Genomic DNA, 22,629 nt, shown 5'->3' with positions numbered 1-22,629 from the left:
CAAACAATGGCCTTCTCCCAAGTTAGGTCAAGGCCCACTGCTAGATGCTATCATGGTACTGTGTGCCCTTCTTGCAGCACTGATGGCAGTTGTAACTTTACACCATGTGTGTGATTGCTCAGCTCTTCCTTCAGTCACTTCATTCAGTTAACTAACGCCAGTTGGCTTTCCAGTTCACAGAGCAGAAGTCATATATCTTTTAATTTATTTTTCATGGCCCCAGCTCTTAGCCTAGTGCTTGGCACTGAACAGATAAATGAACTCCTGCCTGAGGTTTTTACTTCCTTCTTGTGTTAATGCTTGTGGGAGGCGGTGAGTGGGAGAGGGTGGGCAGGGGATAGATGATGCTGGTGAAGTTAAGTTGCTAACCACGCCTTCTTTTAGTGTCCTAAACTTAGCTTGCTGAAGTTTCAAAATATGCTTCTCCACCATTCTGTTAGGGAAAAAGCCTGGATTGTATTATTCAGATAATTTATAATTGTGGAAATTGTAATCAAGTTCCTCATTCAACATTCGCCTTTCCAAGCTGAAGAGGCTAACATTTCGATATGCCTCAAATAGCAACACTCTACCCCCTGTGTTAGTTGCTATTTCCTTTGTTGCTTGTGCTTTATCTGGCTTCATGTTATTATTTGAGATGTGGTGACCATAATCTCATGTGACATTCAAAAAATATATACATTGGAAACTTATACAATGCTAGTTTCATTGGGTTTCTAGTATTCTTCTGTGTGCATTTACATTTTCTTCATGTTTTAACCCCAAAAGACAATTCAGTCAGTATTCTTACAGAGCTAACAATGACTTCCAGGTATGTGCTTTCCTGCCTGAAGCTGATAGCTCAGAGCCATTCATTTTATACCTACGCTATTTCTCATAAAATATGGTACCTTGTACTTACTAAGTGGAAGTCTAGTTATTACATTCCTAGTGACTTGTACAAATTGGTAAGATTTTCATACCTATATATTACCTTTTCTCTTAGCTATAAATCTTTAGCTTTAATATGGAATAAATTTGAGCTTTCTGAACATTTATAAATGTGTTAAATATGATTGGCTTCAGTGATGATTCACAAAGAATTTTACTTTGGAGGAAACTACACATTTATTCTTACTTTGAGTAAAGATGTTTCCTAATATAAGTTTACCCATGATAAAACTCCTTTATGGTATAACACTGTTCTATGGGGATTCCTGTCTTCATGTTCAAGAGTAGGCTAAAATGCAGGCAGCATGCACCTGTATAGCCATGCTGATGGCTTTCTGCAGATAGTGTTCATTTTGATTAGTTGAAACTTCAGTTCTGATTGCTCGAAGCCAAAGTGTTACCTGTTATCAAATATTTTGAATATTTAAAGTGATCACAAAATCATGAAATGACATCAGAATCATGTTAGCTCTTAGTTTGAAGCTATTGAGTTTTACTTCTCCTAGCTAGGAAGAACACTAATCCATATAATAGGCTGAAATAAAACCACAAGTGTAAAATAGAGGATCTGGATTACCTAAAAACTATAATCAAGAACTAACTGTGTTTTTATAGGTCTGACTTCAAGGCGGTACATCTGAGGCTACTGGGAACTGAAAGTTCTTTGACTCTTTTAGGTGATTGGAGGACATGTTCTTTTTTGTCTCAGAGAAAAGAAGTGGATCTATTAACTTGATAATGTGCTTCCCCCTAATTCCTTATAAAATAACAGACTTATGATATATTCTTGCCACTGTGGTCAAAATATACCAAAGTTATCTGAAAAATCTGAGGATAAGTTTGATTTCCCTATAGGGTTGGGCTATCACTGCAGAACTTTTGCTGGAAGTAAGATGGTTTTCTGTTTTTCAGTATTTAATTGGAATCATGTTGACACAGTGGTAAGAAGAAGAGAATATGTCCTTAGACTATAACAGAAACCATGAAACCATGGTGTAATGCACAGTATACGTAACAAATCTGTACATGTGCTCCTGATTCTAAAATAAAAGTTGGAAAAAAGTAAAATTGCTATTAAAAAAAGGTATGGTCTGTATCTTCATATGAAGATTCCGCTGCTTTTTTTTTTTTTTTTTTGAATTCGGTAAACTATTAGTACAAAGAAATTCAGCTTGAATTGACTGCAAGGAATTGAGACCTAGCTGGTTGTTTCTTGGGAGTTTTGCTTAATTATGTAAAATTTTCCTCAAGCTAGCCCCTGATGTTTCCCATGGTCTAGGCACCAGTTCTAGAAAGAATCTGAGAATGATGATTTCAATAGATGTGGAAATCTCTTTTAATATTTTTTATGGTTAGAATGCTGTGTCATTATATAAGATGTAAGATGTATTATATAAGATGTAAGATGTATTATGTAAGATATAAGTCCCCCTAAGAATGTTCAAGCTCAGGTTTCATGACTAACTGGTAGGGATGTTGCAGGCAAATCCTTGCTCTTCAAAGTCTGATCCATGGACCAGCAACATTGACATCACCTAGGAATTTTTTTTTTTTTTTTGGAAAAATGGACTTTGAGGCTCCCACTCTAGACAGACTCAGTCAGAACTGACATCTTAATGTGATGCTGAGGTGACTCATGTATACGTTAAAGTCTGAGAAGCTTTTGTGGATATCTAATTACCATGGAGTCAAGAAGAAGCCCTGGCAGGTCAAAATTACTTCTGTTGTTCATTTTTCTTTTCTCTTCTCTCTTCATCCCACAAGAAAGTATCTGTAAGTACTCAATGACTTTTAAAATCCTGCACTTTAAGGTTCTGTGTTACACTATGAAGGTCCTGCCTTCAACTGTATGTTATTTAGATCTTTCGACATACAACTAGATGGAAGATGATAGATGATAAATTCTTAGTGAAGGAGACTTTGAGGTGGCAATTTAATTTTCTTTCACTTTTGTGGTTCTTCAGCACGTATGTAGGTACTCTGAGGGTTCTTGACACTAGTTTTGATTATGGCCTTTAGAAAAAACAAGTGTGGATTTGAAAGCCCTATGAGGAAAACCTTGAACTTGATTTAGCAATTTTTGGACTTGAAGACATTAACATTCACTTGCTCCTACCTGTTTCACAATTTAACGCTGGAGATAACTTACGACAACTTCAAAGAAAGGACAAACTTTTTAAATTAGATATTCTTGTCTCTGTTGATATAAAAATATTATACTTCTCTAAAATTTGTCAACAGGTCTTTTCTACAGTGAGAGTAATTCTTCAGATGTTTATTTTATTTAGCTACAAGCAATTCTTGTTCTATGTTTTCAAACGTCATTAACTTTTGCATTTGGCTCTGCAAGTAGCCTCAAAATAGGGCCTTAAAACAGAATAATGTTATTTTGCATGATTAAATTCCTTCACAATAACTATATTATTTTACCATTACTCATACAGTAGGCAGTTCTGAACTAGTGTGCACACAAACACAGTCTTTGTAGGAATACGTTGAAAAGTCTTTAACAAATAATTTGAAATTGTTCCTCTTATAACAATTTTTGAAGCACTTTCTCCTTTATTTCCTCCAATCTCTTAATAACCTCTGGTGGTTTGACAGTGCTTGCTCACCTTTATCGGTGGTCATAGCTGGCAGTTGGAGGTGGAAGAGTGCCACTGGCATCTAGTGGGCAGAAGCCAGGAATGCTGCGAATCAGCAATGCCAGGACATCCCCCACAATGAGGAGTCAGCCCAAAATGTCAATAGCGCTGAAATTGAGACGCTCTGTATTCAATCTGCTGAATTGGTTAATGCTCAGTTAACCGATATTCAATGGAGATATACTATGTACAGACATAAAACAATTATTGACTCTAAACATGTAGATGGGTAAATACAGTATCAATATTTTTACAAAAGCTATTAAAATGTCAAAATTCAGTCTATAAGGTAATGCGAACTCAGTGGAGTTTTTATGATGTTACATATATCATAAATAAGTTTGGGAGTATCCACCCTCCCTTTTCCCCTTTACCTCAACAATTAAATAGATACTGTCATGAAAATACTAGATATTTCAATTAATAAGTTCCAAATAAAAGTGGAATTAAGCTAAAAATTATAAAGAGTCCTTGAATGGCTTGTTGATTAGAAACTAATGTAACTCCTTGTCTAGGATAAAATACCAAACAGGCAGCAGCTGCTGGTAATTTGGTGCAAGTAATTGTAGAGCCAATAAGTTGAAGAAGTGCTTATTAAAAGAAACTGCTTTCCTATCTGCTCGTAAGTTCAATTGAGTAATGCACTCTACATGTGGTCTGACACTGGGTAAATTATACACCTGATTTAAAAACACTCCATCCATGAGAGCTCCTATTTTGCTCATCCATAAAATTTTTACTTTCTTCATTACTACTTGCAGCAGTGTATGGCATAATATCTATCAAATTAGGCTTTGAGGACATCTCAGGCTGGCACCCTGCTGACTTGAAACATGTGCTTAATATTACTGCAGTGCTTTTAACCCCATGAGTGCCCCGGCTTGGCCCACATAGGCATGCAGCTCTGTGCAGCCGCATTCTCCACCCACTGAGAATAAGGGACATCAGAGGTAAAGGGTGGGGGTTGGATTAAGGATTAGTCACTAGGTAGGAGAAATAAGTAGTTAAAATTTGCAGGAAAAAAGACAGACAAAATGAAAACTGGGTAGTCTACTATTTTGCAGTTTTTAAAAATATGAGCCAGATATAAAAATTTGAAATCAAGGCATGCTTTTTGACCGAATAAACTCTGAAAAGCACGACACAAGAGGACTTTCTGGATATCTCACATGAAAGCCAACTTTGGCATGTGTCTTATTCACATTTATAAATATGTTCATGACTTTAATTAATTTTAACCAACATTATATTGCTTTCTGTCTACTAAGTGCCAGGCACTATGCTTGATGCTGAAGACACAGTGGTGAGCGTATATGGCCCTTGCCATCTTGCAGTTCAAATCTTGTAAAGGGGTCAGGATTTCAACAATCAACTCTAATATAGTGGGTAAAACATAAATGATCTCAAAGTTCAACATTCATTCATTTATTAATTCATTCCTTCATTCATTCAGGGCAGATGGTGTTTGACACAGCTGCTCTACTTGCTGGATCCCCGTGGCAGATATTGCGCGATGGTAGAGCTAGATACACCTGTGAATCTCAGCCTGATGCCATTAAACATTTGAGTCATGTAATTATTTCCCTCTTTTCTTATTCCTTGTTAACCTCCCAGTCTTCTGATTATAATTTAGCTTCCCATCTGGAGTGTCTATGGAAAAATGCACTTAACAAAGGATTCTGTGTCTGTTATTTTTGTGTGTGTGATAATACTATTTGTTCTAAATTAACAGACTGATATACTGATCATAACTTAGCTCTCTGTGTAACACTATGGATAGAAGTCCTTTGAGTCTACTTTTTATTGTAAGTGAATACTTTGTCATTCTTATGTTATATGTTAGTCTTACGGGATTGGTTAATGTGAGTTAATGAGACTTTTTTCCGAAGAGATAGACCCGCTCTCACAGTGCTGGGGTCAGCACTGCAGGGCCAGCCAGGCTTCAGGAACTAAAGAGTGGAAGCCCCTGAAGAGTTCGAGAAGGTTTTTAAAAGTATGTACCTGGAGTGATACAGAGAATGAGACAGACCACAGCTAGATCCTGAGAAGCGTCAGATTCAACCAGCAAGAAACAGAGGAATATATTCAAGAAGAAGTTGAAGAAAGAAGGTAGCAGGAAGCAAAGGAACAGAAGGATCGAGGAAGGAGCTGGTAGTCGGAGATACATGAGTCTGAGAAACAGATCATTGGCTATAGCAGTTCAGAGACCTGTCGAGAGAGCAGTGTTATAAAGAAGCTGGAGGGGACAGGGAACCCAATTACGTGAAGTTTATGGAATAAATAGCTGGTACGGAAATGGGAGTGCTTAGTGTGGGTATTCTTTGTACAAGTTTGACAGGAGAATTACACCTTGAAGAGTTGCCTTCTGAAAGAGAGAACCTCAATATGTACAAAAGGTAATGCACAGGTGCATAGAGAGTAGATAAATGACAAACCGAACTTCTGGGTAAGACATTCATGTGACTTTATTTTTCATGAACTCCTTTATTCAAGTAGAGAGAACATAGTATAGTGGTCAGGCACTCAGATGCTGAGGCCAAATGGCCTCGATTTGGATCCCAGTTCCACTGTTATGACTTTGGGCAAATTGACCTCTGCACTTGCCTCAGAGGGTTGTTGGAAGGATTAAATAAATTAATATATATAAAGCATCTGGAACTGCACCTGATGTAAACATGTAAACATGTTTGACAGGTAATAAAGGAGTTAGTTTGGACAAGGGTAAGAAATGTCATACTCTAGGAATCTATGATGAACATTTTTTTTGCTATGTTTTATGAACTTCTTACAAGGTGTATTTGAGATCTAAAATTACAGAGAGCCTGCAGAGAATGAAATTGCTAGAGACATCAGCACAAAATGTTCCAACAATCTTATTCCTAGGTATAAGTAGGTAAAATTGTAGAACTCTGTGAAAGAGTTAAAAGAATTTCCTGATGAAATTGAAGACAAATTTCTATGATGTTTTTGTGGAATTCGGCAGATATTACTCAAAGGTCTTTTCAGAATGCCCATAGCAACCTTTGTCTTCCTATCTTCTTTGAATTTAACCTGCCCTTTCTACTCTGTCTCCTTTACTCTAGATATCATTTGGAGCTCAGGGAAGGAGATCCATAAAATCCTTCCAAGTTTTTCTCTTATTTTATTCCTTACATTTTTTTCTCAGTTGATATCAGCTCAGAGAGAATTGGGTTAATTTAATAAATGCATCAAATGGCTCATTCCTTGGGCATCTCAGCTGACGTGAATGTAATTGCTTATTAATTGATTGAGAATATTCTATGAATAAGGAAAGGTAGCTGAATAATTTACTAAACTCTCTCCTTTTCTCTTAGACATGTTCGTTCAATTCAGGATTATAAGCATTGTTTATTATAACTGGTGACCCTCTGTTTTTATTATTTATTTATTTATTTTTGAGCTAAGTGGTTTTTTTTTAACAGAAAGAATTGCAAAGGACTTAAGAGTTGGCATTGGGACCTTCTTCTTGCCAAAGGTGGGCACAACATTGACAAAGCGCTGGTTGTGCTGAATCTGCCACTTAACCCTGTCTGTAGTCCTGTCATCATTGTGACCATCGTCCTCATCTTTCCCCCTCCCCTCCCCCTCCCCCTCCATCTCTTCCCCACCCCCCTCCTCCTCTTCCTTTCCTTCTCCTTCTTCTCCTTCTCTCCTTCCCTCTCTCCCTCCCTCCTTCCTTCCTTCCCTCCCTCCCTCCCTCCCTCCCTCCCTCCCTCCTTTCTTTCTTTCTTTCTTTCTTTCTTTCTTTCTTTCTTTCTTTCTTTCTTCTTTTTCTTTCTTTTTTTCTTTCTTTCCTTTCTTTCTTTCTTTCATTCTTTTTCTTTCTTTCTTTTTCTTTCTTTCCTTCTTTTCTTTTCTTTATTTTCTTTCCCTCCTCCTTCTTCCTTTTCCTCTTCCTCTTCCTTCCCCCCACCCTCCATTGGGCCACCTTGAGAATGTGACCTCTCACTTTCCCAGAACAGGCCAAGGAAACATAGGCTTTCCCTCCAAGTATGTGGCCAGCTGCTTCCAGGGTAGTCAGGGCCCCCACCCCGCACTGGCCCAGGGTAGCCTCATCCTCTAGGATTGTGTCTGCCAGGAGCACAGGTTGATCTTCTGAGGCGCAGTGCCCTCCAGTGAGGCTATATGTGCCTTGATTTGGGCAACTGCCTCCTCGCTAGTCACCTCAAGGGTGTGTAGCTCCCAGGCGCAGAGAGCTGCATGTTGGCAGCTGAACCATGTTTGCCACTGTTGCTACCACGAAGACGGACTTGAGAAAGAGGACCCACTATTTTTGAAGCTTAATTAATATAGGAAAACAGATACATGGTAAATTATGGAAAGCTTTTACTTTTCACAATAGCAAGTGATGGTTTTGGTCAGAACAGCAACACAACAACCTGTTGCTAATCTTGGCTTATTTTCCTTTCTCCTTGTGGAGGAGAGAGGAAATGCTAGGACATATTATTTAATTTTAAAATGCATATTGAAAAGTAATTCTGATGGCTGCCTTTCAGAGCAAACTGTGAATAGATAACTGCTCTCATCATGTCTGTGTTGGGATTGCTCCTAAGTGTGTGGTAAAGACGTTGAGTGGGCTCTTCCTAGGGTTCATGTCTTTTTATAAAATTTTTTTTTAAATTATTTTTGTGGGTACATAGTAAGTGTGTATATTCATGGGACACATGAGATATTCTGATACAGGCATGCAATGTGAAATAAGCATAACATGGAGAACAGAGTATCCATCTCCTCAAGCCTTTATCCTTTGAATCACACATAATCCTAGGGTTTGTCTCAATAGGTTACCTGAGAACTTGGGTCTGGGAATGTTCTGTGGTGCTCCTTTGATTGGAAATGGGAGCTGAATGGCCTGTCCAGTGGGCAGAGGGCAGAAAATTGAAAATGGAAAGAGAAAGTTTCAAATGGCTGTGAACACTGACTTGAAAATTCTAGGGTTGAAGGTGCTGCCCTGGTAATCCCCTGGATGTGGTTCTCAGGCTCATTATATCCTAGCTCTGATTTGGTCCAAATCACTTAACTTCCCTTCAACAATCTCTTTAGCCTCCCTGTGCCTCAGTTTCCTCATCTGTAAACTGCAAATATTGGTGCTTCTCCTATGTCCCTACATGGGGTTATAGTGTGATTTGGATGAAAGAACTTTGTGTATCACATTGAACAACAGAGTTATCACTATGATTAGGATTAATCTTCATATTATGGTAGGTAATTAAGTCAGAACAATAGATAAAGAAGTTAAACTTTACCTAAAAGCAGAACTGGCCTTAGTTGCTTGACTGAATACATTTTTAAAAAGTTTTATTACCCCTTATTTTAAATAAATTGAATAGCACAGAGAGATGGACTAGGGAGAAAGCAGGACCCAGAGGCACCAGAGCCAAACCTCAGTGCCTGACCCATGTAGACACTTAAGACATGCAACTTACAGGAATGAGTCATAGAGATATCTAAATTATTTGAAATTTCTCCATTATACTTTTTGGGATCTTCCTAAGTTTGATACAATAAGAATATATTTGTTTTAAAATCAGGAACATCATTATTTAAAAGAAAATACAACAACCATAATAAACCACAGATAATCAGAATGCCACAGACAGCCAGTGTGGCAGCAGATAATAGAGGAGGAAACTTGGGGAGTGAAAGAAAGAACTCAAATTTATTGGGCACTTATGTTCTAGACACTGTGATAAGTGCTCTGTAAAATTAATTGTATTTAGTCCTCTTGAAAAGTCTAAAGGGTAGACGCCAGTAGTATCCCATTTTACAGATGAGGAAACTAGGACATAAGAGAGACCAAGAGATTTCCCATCATAATGCTATTTGGTGGCCAAGTAAAGATTCAAACCTGGTTGGTACGACTTTAAAATTTGTGCATTTCAGCCGGGTGCAGTGGCTCATATCTGTAATCCCAGCACTTTGGGAGGCCGAGATGGGTCAATCACAAGATCAAGAGATCGAGACCATCCTGGCCAACATGGTGGAATCCTGTCTCTACTAAAAATACAAAAATTAGCTAGGTGTGGTGGCACATGCCTGTAGTCCCAGCTACTTGGGAGGCTGAGGCAAAATAATTGCTTGAACTTGGGAAGTGGAGGTTGCAGTGAGCCGAGATGACACCACTGCACTCCAGCCTGGGTGACAGAGGGAGATTCCATCTCAAAAACAAAAAACAAACAAACAAAACTGTGCATTTTATGTATGTTTAATGGAGCACTATTTACTATAGCAAAGACATGGAGCCAACGCAAATCCCCATCAGTGACAGACTGGATAAAGAAAATGTGGCACATATACACCATGGAATACTATGCAGCCATAAAAAGAAATGAGATCTTGTCCTTTGGAGGGACATGGGTGAAGCTGGAAGCCATCATGCTCAGCAAACTAACAGAGGAACAGAAAACCAAACACTGCATATTCTTACTCTTAAGTGGGAATTAAGCAATGAGAACACATGGACACGGGGGTAGGGGGAACAACACACACTGGGGCCGGTGCGGGATGGGGAACGAGGGGAATGAGAGCATTAGGACAAACAGCTAATGCAGGTGGGGCTTTAAAACCTAGATGATGGGTTGGCAGGTGCAGCAAACCACCATGGCACATGCATACCTATGTAACAAACCCACAGGTTCTGCACTTGTGTCCCAGAACTTAAAGTAAAATTTTATAAAAATAAAAATAAATAATAAAAATATTAAAGTTTAAAAATCTGTGCATTTAATACTGAGCTAGGTTAACATGCAAGATCATGTGAACAATTTCCCATCTTGGAAGTAACTATCAGGAAGTTCTGCTCTAAGTTTGTTCAAGCAAGTCCACAACAGTTTAAAACAGCTTACTATATTTAACTCACTTACTAAGCAACAAACTGTGCCTTGAGCCCCAATACATCTTCACTTCCTCTGTGCTACATCTTTTATGCCAGGTAAACTTGTAACTTACTAAATTATCCTACAATCTGATGCTTCTAACCTTTCTCCATCTAGAAGCCTGCCTCTGGTTTCTTTCCGTAGAATTCCAAAAGGACCAGATTTTGCTTGCCTCTTTCTGTGCCTACGTCCTTGTCCCCAACTCAGGGGCAAATTGAAAACGTATTAAGAGACACTGCTTTAAGAAAAAGAATGCATGATTATAAATTTAAGATGAAATAAACTTCAATATTTACTTAAAATATAAATGATAATAGATTACAATTTTTGTTTAAGCTGGCAAATACCTCAGCACTTTGCATTGTTAAATCTCTCTCAGAATCTTGGAAATGGCCCATGCAAATGAGAGTCCCTGAACTACAGGTGTCATCCCCTGTGTCCCAGCTCCTTCCTCCTCACAAGCGACTGGGCATTATTAAAACACAACCTTGGCCAACTACCCCAGTTCTAAAGGAAAGAGTAGTTATAAAAGGGATTTCTTTGGCCTCATGCGTACAATAAAATTGGAAATTAATTATTTAAAAATCATCTAAACAAACATGAACAAAACCAATCACAGTGCAACTTGAAAAGATGGATTTGAAATCAGATAAACCAGAAAGCAAGAGTGAGGCTGGGTAGCAGGTGTTATGCTATAGGCTCACCTGCACATTGTGTACATTAGCAGAGGGTCTTTTAAAAAGAGAGTGTGAAATGCCACCAAAACCATGTGAGCACTAAGGTTGGATCCCAGTGTGTTAGTAGAGACAGAGGAATTACTGTGTAGTGAAGACCATTTCTAGGCATTTCTTTATTTTGTCTTAACTCTACCTGAATTAAGTTCCTCATCTTTCCACTGCCCTTTCGTTTCAAGTTATCCTGTAGTCCTCTAAATTTCCCTCTCCGTGGCCTCTCAGGAGGTTGAACTTGCCGAAACGATGAGAGAAAGTAGTTCAGATCTCAACAATATACAGCAGAAATCAAAGTTCTCCTTCGTATTCTGTCCTTTTTTTAATGGGAAAACATTCAACAATGTTAGGAATACCTAACACTGGTCAAGTAGGGCCATAGGTTGAAGGTTCAGAACTTAGACCAAATGAGCCTAGGCTGCAGCCGACAGCAATAATACAATAACACTTAAGCTTGGCAGAATAGTTTGCCAATACACATCTTTTAATATGTTGTTTTATTAATACTACAGACAACCTTGGGAGGTAGGCATTTTAGTCCAATTTTATTAATAACGATAACATATTTCTTGAGCCCTTAGTATGTACTATGGGTTGTGTTTGGCCCTTTAGCAGGAATATCTCATTCCATCTGAATATTATAATATCTGATATGATAGCCCCATGAAGTTGGAGTTTTATTCATTATTCACACTAGGAAGTAAAAGCCCAACAAACAAAGTAACCATCCACAATCACACAGCTTAGCGGGAGGGTCTGGAATTTGCATCCAGGACAGCATTCTTACCCTCAGTTTGTATTGTCAGTGACCTGCCTCGTGCGCCGTACCGCTAGTGACCAAGATGGAGCTATCGCCAAAACTCACGTTTTTTACGTCAAGTCAGCTTAGTGTAGCCAAGAACAAACAAATCATGTGTAGGGGGAATAGGGGGAAAACCTGGAGGAAATCGCTTGAATTCTAGCCTCTTGCAGCTGTGTGACCCTGGGTTCTTTCTAAGTCACACTTTTTCTTTCTTTGGAATGGGTATAAGAATTTCTTCTCCAGCCACCCTATCAGGGATTTGCAAAACTCAAATGCAGTGAAAATCCTTTGTAAAGTAAACTTCTCATCACAATTTGAAGTGTTTGTTCTTAAGCAAAAGTTTATAGCGTTTTAGTAGCATTTTAGAATAGCATTAAAGGCATGGAGAATGTTTGAGTTCTTTCCTTATTTATATTGCTAGTCATACTGTATGCTGTCTTACATACTGACCCAAAAATGAATGAGTAAACTTCACATATGAACAAATAAAAATAATCCATTCTACTTGTAACATTCATTTCATAGACTTTCTTAAATCACAGTTGTGAAAGTATCATAGAATTCAGGAAATTAATTTTTGGAAGTAGGCACTAAAATGATACAGCATCTAAAAATATCAGATAAAGAGCAGAGATGAGATTTAAAATGCCTTTCATAAAGGCTCTACTTAATATTTAGCTAAAGAATATTTGGAAAAATTGGCACCTTTCAGCACCAGTGCAATTACTACCACTATTACTGCAAAAGCTGATGCTTGGCCGACACCGGCAGTGGAATTGAATTAATGGAATTGATTTGCAGACTCATTTAAAAAAATGAAACAAAACATGAAGTTGTTTTTTGAAAAAAAAAATAGATTTGCACTAATTTCTACAAATGTTTAGATGACTAAAAGTTACCTATTTCTAATTATAATACACTTTCTGCTCTTGAGGACACTTTTCTACAACAGGTCAAGGCAATCATTAGGCATTTCACACTTGCACAAAACAACACAGTGATAAAAACAAGGCTGGGAGCAAATCTAGATGAACCGTTTAATTAGTGACTACCACGTGCCAACACTTTACGTATGTTGACTTATTTAATTTCTCAAACAACAATGTAGATATTACTATTATTTAATTTTTGCATATAGAAAACTGAGGTTTAGAGGGAATAACTTGTCCAAAGTACAGTTACTTAGTGAGGACTTGTACTAGAACTCAGATGTGCCCAAAACCTTGTTTTTCCTTCACATTATATTATGAAATAGTGTCGTGCTTTCTTTAAGAACAGATGGTACTCTGGGCTCCCTGCCCTTTCACCACTGTCATTTGACTCAGTTTTGCTGCTCAGCAACATATATGCCAAAGAGTCTCTGATTATTTTTTTCCAAGATGGAGTCTCCCCCTGTCGCCCAGGCTGGAGTGCAGTGGTATGATCTCAGTTCACTGCAACCTCTACCTCCCAGGTTCAAGCAATTCTCCTGCCTCAGCCTCCTGAGCAGCTGGGACTATAGGCGCCCATCACCACACCTAGCTTATTTTTGTTTTTTAGTAGAGACGGGGTTTCGCTATATTGGCCAGGCTGGTGTTGAACTCCTGACCTTGTGATCCACCCACCTCAGCCTCCCAAAGTGCTGGGATTATAGGCATGAGCCACTGTGCCTAGCCTGAGTCTCTGATTCTTAAGGGAAATGCTTGGTTCCTTCTACTATTCAAACTTATTTTTATGGATAGGTTGTTTAAAAAACTGAAAAAAAATTAAGATAAAAAGTTAAAAGCTATATACTTTCCTTTTTAGAATAGTAGTGATAGGAATTTTTCATATTGCCAGCTCCATTGTCCCTAGGGTAATATTGTAACTAAATTTAAAATGTGAAATAATATACTGCATAATATATGTTTTCTCTGCATTCTATTCAGCTTATTTACAATGGAACCAAACCAAAGTCAACGAGGCACAATAATAATTATATATATATATATATATATATATATATATATGTATACGTATGTTTTAGATGGACTGGTAGAATAGGTATATAGACTTTAGCTAGGATTAGTTCGAAAATTTTGTTAGCTAAGTTCAGGGCAAATTATTTATTGAACCTGACTCTAAAGTCCAAATTTCTCCCTGCAAAGCAATTCAGGCTGGAATTGTATGTATAAATAGCAGCGATAGCGTAGCAGCAGCTAACATTTAAGTGACAATCTGCATATCACACGCAGTGATCAGTGCTTTATGTACACAATCTCATTTTCATCCTCACCTTGTAGATGATTGAACTTAGTGAGGTTAGGAAGAGTCTGGCAGAGTCTCACCAAGCCTGATCCATGTTTATTTCCAAATCTGGCTGGCTTAGGAGCCTGGACCCTTAGCTTTTCACCATGCTGCCCTCAGCGACCAACCACCAAATACTGGCATGTGGGTTACATAGACTTTCTTTGGGTTCTCTCCTCCTGTCTGCTCCATATAGCCTCAGAGAAGGTTTCTAAAGAAAAATTTCCTTCTGCTACTATTTTTTAAATTTTTACTAAGAAACAGTCAAATCTGTTGGGGCTCATCATGGCCATCAGCTATGCACCAGGGCTTGGTGTCAAGGTGTGTTACTGAAATGCCACCTGCATGTGTTTTGGTGAATAGCATCAAGCCAGATTGAGCTTCCTGGGAACACCTGCTAATAGCTTGCAGCGCCACTGGCTTTTTCGTTAGCTTGCGAAGCCAGTAACTTGCTGTGAGTTGGGTATTTTTTCCTTCTAACCCAACAGAAAAGGGCAGGACATCCATAGAAAATATACCAATTTCTTTGATGCATCCAAAGCGATTGTTCAATCTTACTAAAATTGAATGAGATAACTGTGTATGCATTATATATTTCTGTATATGACAGACAAAAAAAGTTTGATGCTAGCTTCTTCCTGATTCTGCAAAATTTGTGATTATTTGATACTGCCAAATTGGTAGAATTAAATGGTTTTATTTTGCAAAACTTAGCAATCACTTGTGCAAAATGGAAAGAAAAACTTGAAAAACAAACAAAACCCAAGACATATACAAGGATATCAAACTATTAGAAAACTTAAAAGCCAACGCCTTGAGTTATTTTGATGCTAACCGATAGAATAGAAGCTTTCTATGTTTGTATGACTGAACAGTTGTTCTGTCCTGGCTCCAGATTCGGCTGTTTAAGTCGTGAAGTAAATGTCTTGCAGATTCAGGGAGAGTTTTGTTTCCCTGGGGCTTGAAGCAGAGTGCTCTCTAGTTGGACTGGCACAGAACACCAAAAGTAGGATATGTCCCAGCAGAGCCAAATAACTTCCTGCCGGGCTTGGAGAGAGGAGCTTGGAGCTCTAGTGTAGACTCTGAAAGAAGGGACTTAGCTAGCAAAGCCATACACTAGGGTTCTAATTATAGCTGTACCGATATCTAGTTCTGTGCTCCAGTGAAAATCACTTACTCTCTCTCTCCCTCACCGTCTCTCAAATGAGAGGGTTGCACAGAAGGACGCCTAAGGTCATTCAAACCTGAACAGCCTGAGAACCGTCATTCTCACCATTTCTCTGTTGAAGTCTTATGTGGAGTTCTGAGGTCTAGTTTGTGAAGGTCTGTGAAGCCTTTGTAAACGTTTCAACTCAGAAAATAACCAATTTTACATGTTGACTGGATAAAACCCCTTATGCATTTTTCCTGAAAGGAAATCTGATTCCCATGGGGTTACTTTTTCTATTATTATTATTATTTTTGAGATGGAGTCTGGCTCTGTTGCCTAGGCTGGAGTACAATGGCACAATCTCAGCTCACTGCAACCTTTACCCCCCAGGTTCAAGTGATTCTTGTGCCTCAGCCTCTTGGATAGCTGGGACTACAGGCTTGTGCCACCACTCCTGACTAATTTTTGTATTTTAGTAGAGACGGGGTTTCATCATGTTGGCCAGGCTGGTCACTATTTATTTTTTAATTAAAAGGATGCACTAATTTGTTCTCCAGTATCATGTCTCCCCCCAAGGGAAACATGTAACTTTGTGGCTGAAATATAAACCTTAAATTGCAAAGGCAGCTATATCAATATATCCATCTAGGCATATGCCATATTATCAAATATATAAAATGGAAGCCATTGGATAAAATGCTTATTGATACAAATGAGAAACTTAGCTTGTTCAGTTATGGAAAAAAAGTAACAAAAGACAGAAATTAGTAAGGTCTGGCACTGTCGTCTTTTTTTTTTTTCCTCTAAACAACTAGACTGCCATTTGACACCAAGACATCTACAGAAGCATTGCACAAGCTTTTTCCTTTGACTGTGAATTTGCATCTTTATACCATTTTCCACATTACACTGAAGTCTTGCCTTCCAGACAGCTTTTGAATTGTTGCCTGCCCCTCATATTTGATATATAAATGCAGTGTTTCTTATGGAAGGACTTTAAATAATATATATACCTCTGCCTGTTTGTATGTTTAGAAATATAGAATTCTGTAATATATAAGTGACTTTTAGTCATGTACACATAGCTTCTTTGATGTGTCAATTTCTTGACTGATCAAAAACTTAACTCTGTTGAGTCCATAGCAGTTCCCTTTGAATAAAACCTTACAAAAAGTTTGGAAAAAAATTCACTCCTTGACAAATTTTTTTCAGAGACAGTAGCTAGTTTCCTGGTTGTGAAAGGCAAGCTGAAACCACACTAGTTTGAGAAAACAGTGGGCCAGGAAAGCAACATTTTATACTCAGAAAGAAACGCAAGTGTAAACAGAGAACTTACTTTTAAAAAATAAAGGCAAGAGGGTTTTCTGTTTTGTTTTGCTTTTATTTTGTGGTCTATTTTTTTTTTTTTTTTTTTTAATATAAAAAGCCCTTTTCCACAGTAAAAGCTTTTTTTTCACCCCCAAGAGGTTTAGAACTGTATAGAGATAGTTACATACACGGGCATCTCAAATGAGAGGGCAGCATACATACATGTAATTGGTTGCTTTTTTCTTTCCCTCGGCAGTCTGTAAAAAATGTGAAAATGCTCGTGCTTCTGCCTAGCCATTAAAAGGCAGTGACTGCACCATACTGTGATTTGGGAGCTGAAGAAAATGGCCAGAACTGACTGATATCTGATAAACAGTAACAGGAGTCAGTTTATTGCACCAATCGTTAAATAATGGTGCTGATTATAAGGCTGCTAACTGCAGATGCTGTAATTGTCTGTCATAAATCTTAGTCATTTGTGACAGGAGCACAATGAAAGGGAGCATCTGCTTGAGGGCAAATGACTTCTGATAAATATCAGCTCTACGAAAATGTACTTGGATGTGTCTCAATATTTTGGAGAGCCATTCATGTTGCTTCCACAAATGTGAAGTTATTATTGGTTTGTATTGATTTTGCCACCCTTTTTTTTTTTTTTAAAGAGACAGAGAGTGACTCAAGGTTGAGTTGAATAGCATCTCAGCTCTTTATCTGATCTACTCATTTCTCTCAAATGCATGTTTGAGTGAAAAAAAATAATTGCACTTTTTTCAGTAGATTGCTGTTCAGAAACACAGCCTGGGAAATTCAATATGCAGCATATAAAAAAATAACAAAAGCCAACATTTGTTGAAAGGGGAGGGAACACATTTGGATTTTTACAAAGGTTATTTTTCAGAAAAGATTTTAAGTGTTAAAATGCCAATCTCTAATGAATTTTAATTGCATGAAAATGAATTTTATGTTCTATTATGCCTATAGAAAAATAGCTAATATTATCATATTCATTATAAAAATTACTCAAATAATAGAAACTACTCAACAAGGACATTTATAAATTGAAAAAACTTGGAAAAAGTTTGTATTACATAAAACCAATATCCATATTTTAAAAACAGCTGCATTTTTTCCTAAAACATTTATTTCATTTACTTGCTGCATCCAGGACAGCTTAGAAATATAAAGCAAATAAAACTAGCAAATTCAATATTGTGTTGAACTCTAACTTAAAAATATGATTTGAAATGGTAAGAGTTATTATTAATAAGTAAAGGTTGTATCTGTTTATAGCTGTTTACATTTACCAGAGATGTGGGGCTCTTCACAAATTTTTCCGTGTGAAGAAAGTAAATGTTTTTCATGCAGTGCCTGAATTTGAGAGTCCAGCTGAGTGGTCCAAGAGTGGCTCAGGTTTTGGGTCTGAGGTGAAGTGATGACATGCCACAGAAGGAGAGGTGGAATCGAAGTACACCTTCCATGTAAGCTGCCTGGAGTCTCTTCTTCTGAACTGCTCTGCTCCTGTTCCTAGCTCAGTGGCCCAGGCTGAAATACTTGGATAAAGTTGTCCATACATCCACAGAACAAAGACACTAGGGACTGTCACCGTGACACTATTAACTGTTTTACCATCCTATTCACAAGGGGATTTAGATACACTTTTTCTAAAAGGTTGACTCAGATTTTTCCTTGTGTCCTTGGCCATAAAAGGGCTTGAGCTGATTGGACTTCCTAATGGCTCTAATAATTATAGATACCCAGAGCTTCATGGTAACAGCACCCAGGGTGTGGGACTCCCTTTAGTTAAAGATTCTTATAAAACAACATCCCTCTGGTATTATAGGACTAAATTTCCTGGGAGAAGATCTGAAACAGAGTGTTCTATGCTCACCCTAATTTTTAGAAAGGAAAATTTTGGCAAAAAAGGTAGTTTTGATTGTTGTATTTAAGAAATAGAAAAACAAGTCCTAAATCTTAACTTCATATAAAGACATGGAAGAAGGAAGATATACAGAAAAACAGTGTATTTTGGAGTCAGACCAAACTGGATTTCTGGCTCTACAAAAAAAGTTCCTAACTTCATCCCTCATTTTTACAAATGTACTATTTCTGTTAATACTAGGGTTGTGAGTAAGAAGTCCTATGTATAAATCATTTGATGTAATGCTTGACACAAAGGAGACATGTAATAAATAGTTATAGCTATTGCTGGTTATGTAATTAATATTGTATATTTATTGACTTATATTACATGTTAATAACAACAAAATTTACATGCTTGTCTGAGTTCACATTTGCATTTGGTTTTAATTCCCCTGATTATAGTATTGTGATTTGTCTTCTTCTGGAAAGAAACTGCTGGGAAACTTAGATACTAATTGCGAGTTTCTGTTTCTGTATTTTCATGAGTAGGTAAAATAAAGCAAATACATGTTAAATAACTAAGTCCTATCTTCCAGGTTGGAGATGATGAAAGGGGTGCCAAGGAAGAACACTCTAGCGTTCATCTTTGCTTTCCAGTGCTTAGTGTGTTGTTAGAAAGAACTAGCAGTTAATAATGTAATAATTTTCTCATGATTGTAGTGTGATACAGGATCAGAAGGCCAAAGTAATTAGTGAAGGGACCTGAGCTAAGCTAGGCTTCATGGCCAAAAGTGATTTGAATAAGTCCAGTCACCTGATTCCAGTGGGGCCAACAGCATGAGTATGACATATGACATCTGTAAAACATAACACATTTGAAAGATAACTGATATAAAGCAGAGAGTGTATGTTGGAGGATAATGGGAAATAAACAAGTTGAATTGCTGGGGTAGGTGAGGTCCTAGTAGTAGTGTTATTATTTTTGTTATTATTAATAGCTAGCACTGTTAACTCATGTGTGAGATATTAAACCAAGTTCTTTCGTGCATAACTTCAATTAAGCCCAACAGCAAGCCCGAAAGATAGTAATATTATTGTTCGCATTATTTAGGTAAAACAATTAAAGCTTAGCAAATTTAAGCAAGAGTCAGTATTGTGTGATAGTTAAGAGCATAAACGATGTAACCAGACTGCCTGGGTTTGAATCTTGGCTTTACTAGTTACTACCTGTGTTTCCTTGGGCAATTGCTCATCTTTTTTTGCTCATCCTGTTTCTATTTCTTCACCAGTAAAAGAGTGATAATAGTGATACCCAGCTCATAGAGTTATCGTGTGGATCCAATTAGTTAAATTTATGTATGTGTGTGTATGTATGAGTGTACAAATATACACACACATAAACTTAGCCAATTATGAGTATGTATATATGCATGCATGTATATATGTATGTACACACAAACTTAACTAATGCGTATGTATATATGTATGTATATGCATGCATAAGTATATTCATACATATATACACATATAATTCACACACACACAAACACACACACACATAAACTCTTTGGATCTACACAATAACCCTATTTTATATCTGTATACACATGTACATATACATGTATGTGTGTGTCTATCTTCTTTAGAATACTGCTAACTACATAGTCAAGTGTTAACAAGTGTTTGCTTTTATTAAGTAGATAACACATAGATAGCAATTTTGTAAAAGACACAGGAAATCTTTCAATGGCTTTTTTATATTGCTGATCATTTAAGCTGAGAGAATAACATACATAAGTAATTTATATTCACTTTAGAAAAAGTAGAATATACAGATAAAAATTTAAAATCTTTATTTCTCATAATCATTATATTTCTATATTTTTTCAGAAGATGTATTTATAAACATATATATAAAGATATGTCTTATAACCTGATTTTCCACTTTAAAATATCTAGAAACATTATGTCAATAAATACAGCTACCTTATAATTGTAATGGTCACATAATAATCTGATGTGTGGATGTAGCATACATAATTGATCCCCAATTACCTATCTTTATAGATGGTTTTCAATTCCTTTTTGGTATTTTAAACATTCTCCAGTGAATAATCTCATAGATTTTTGGAGCTATTTACTTAGGGTAATTACCAGCAGTGTAAATTCTGAGACAAAGTTATGACCATTTGTCAGAAATATTATATATTTACATATTGCCAAATTACCATTCAGAAATTTTTAAAATTTTGCAGTTCTGTCAACAATGTATGAGAATTGTCATCTCCCATCCCTCAATCAGGTCACATAGTGGTTATTGCTCTTTTAAAAAATATTTTCAAATCTGATATGTGAAATGCATCATTTGAAATTACTTAATATTATTACTTCAAATATGCTTATTGAAAATTTATATTTTTATACATTTTCTGTTTATGTTATTTTTCACCTATTTAAAAAACTTTGAGGTGTTTGAAATGAATTTTCATGATTATGATAGTACCTTTTGTCTCACACATTTTGAAAATATATGTGACTATACTTTGGTAAAAATTTGCAAAGGGGAGGAGCAAATGAGTTTGGAACCATTTGGAAAATAATAAGGATACTTTTTCTAAAATTCAAATCTTAGTGTTTCGGTTCGCTTTGTGTTGCTATAGTAGAATACCTAAGACTGAGTAATTTTGAGAGAACAGAGGTGTATTTCTTACAGTTCTAGAGGCTGGGAAGTCCAAGATAGAGGGTCTGCATCTGGTGAGGGCCTTCCTGCTGCAGTAGTCCCATGGAAAAAGTGGAAAGGTGAGAGAGCACATGAGAGAGGGCAAATGGGACCAAACTCATCCTCTACCAGGACCCCACTCTCGTGGTAGTGTACCCACTCTCTAGATAACAGCATCAGTCCATTCATAAGGTCAGAGTCCTTGTGACCTAGTCATGCTTAGAGGTCCTGCCTCTCAATACTGTTGCGTTGGGGATGAAGTTTCCAACACACAAACGTTGGGAGCACATTCAAACCATAGCACTGAGCATGTTCTATTATTTTAAAGACCTTTGATAGCTTCCCTTTGCAAGAGAATAAAGTCGAGGTTTTAAAACTTGGCATATGAGATCTACCATGACCTGGTATTAGTTGGCCTTGATAACCTCTTTCGTAAACGCTTTCTCATTGTGGGGCCAATTGTGTGTATGTCTTTCCAAGTCCACTTTCTGTGAAGTCATGTTGGTGGATTGAAATCAGACATAGCAGGAGTATTTACACCATGGAAACTGGCAAACATCAAAAAGTAGGACTTTTTTTTTTTTCCTGGAGACTCAGATGTTAAATATTTATCAGCATTCCCCTGCATGTACTCTAAACTCCAGGCACCCTAAATTTCTTAGCATTCCTCATCCAGGGCAGGAATAAAATACGTTTGCATCCTAGTCGTGGTATTACTCAGTTGCCCCATCAGCACTTATTAGCAGTGTCTGGGGGAAGCCGGAAAGTGGGTCCTCTAGTGGAAGTGCTCAGCCTCGCTCCTGACTAACCCAGGCCGGCCCAAAGTTGTCCATTCTAGGCAGTCATACAAAGCCCTGTTTTGGAAACATGTCACACTGAGAACATCATCCAGTATGCATGACGGCTGGAAGAAGGTGGCCGCTGATAAGAGGACTAGTCAGGATGCTGGAATTTTGTAGAGAGCATCGCCTCGTCCTGAGGGGCTGGTGAACCCTGGAGCTGGGCAGTAGTAATAGGACAGAAAGGAAAAGCAGACACGAGCCGTTTTAGGCAAGGAACGGTGGAACTTGGTGAAGGATGGACTAGGAATAGAGACTAGGCAAAATTAAAGCTTAAAATGTCTTTAGGCTTCTAATGTAGAAGGAGATGTTTAGAATAGATGTTGGAGTCATCTGTGTAAAGCCATGGACTCACCAGGAAGAGAACCCAAAAGGTAAAAAATAAAATAAAAACAGAGTGGGGGCAGAAATCTGAAAGTCAAGTCGAGTGTTAGGAAAATCTCTGCTTTGGGAGAGATCAAAAAGGGGTGTAGAGGCTGGGCACAGT

At 37.5% G+C, this 22,629-nt stretch overlaps 1 protein-coding gene across 3 annotated transcripts in view; it reads left to right on the top strand.

Annotated features, from left to right (window-relative positions):
* The window catches only part of LOC116565015, a 719,225-nt gene that overhangs the window by 218,105 nt on the left and 478,491 nt on the right, over nucleotides 1-22,629 (top strand). The gene's annotated exons all lie outside the window — the stretch shown is intronic.

This window comes from Sapajus apella, unplaced genomic scaffold (assembly GCF_009761245.1).
Source record: "Sapajus apella isolate SASKATOON/1434 unplaced genomic scaffold, GSC_monkey_1.0 scaffold38, whole genome shotgun sequence".
NCBI lineage: Eukaryota > Metazoa > Chordata > Mammalia > Primates > Cebidae > Sapajus > Sapajus apella.
Note: the sequence above shows the minus strand (reverse complement) of the source record. Positions and strands in the feature narration are given on the sequence as shown.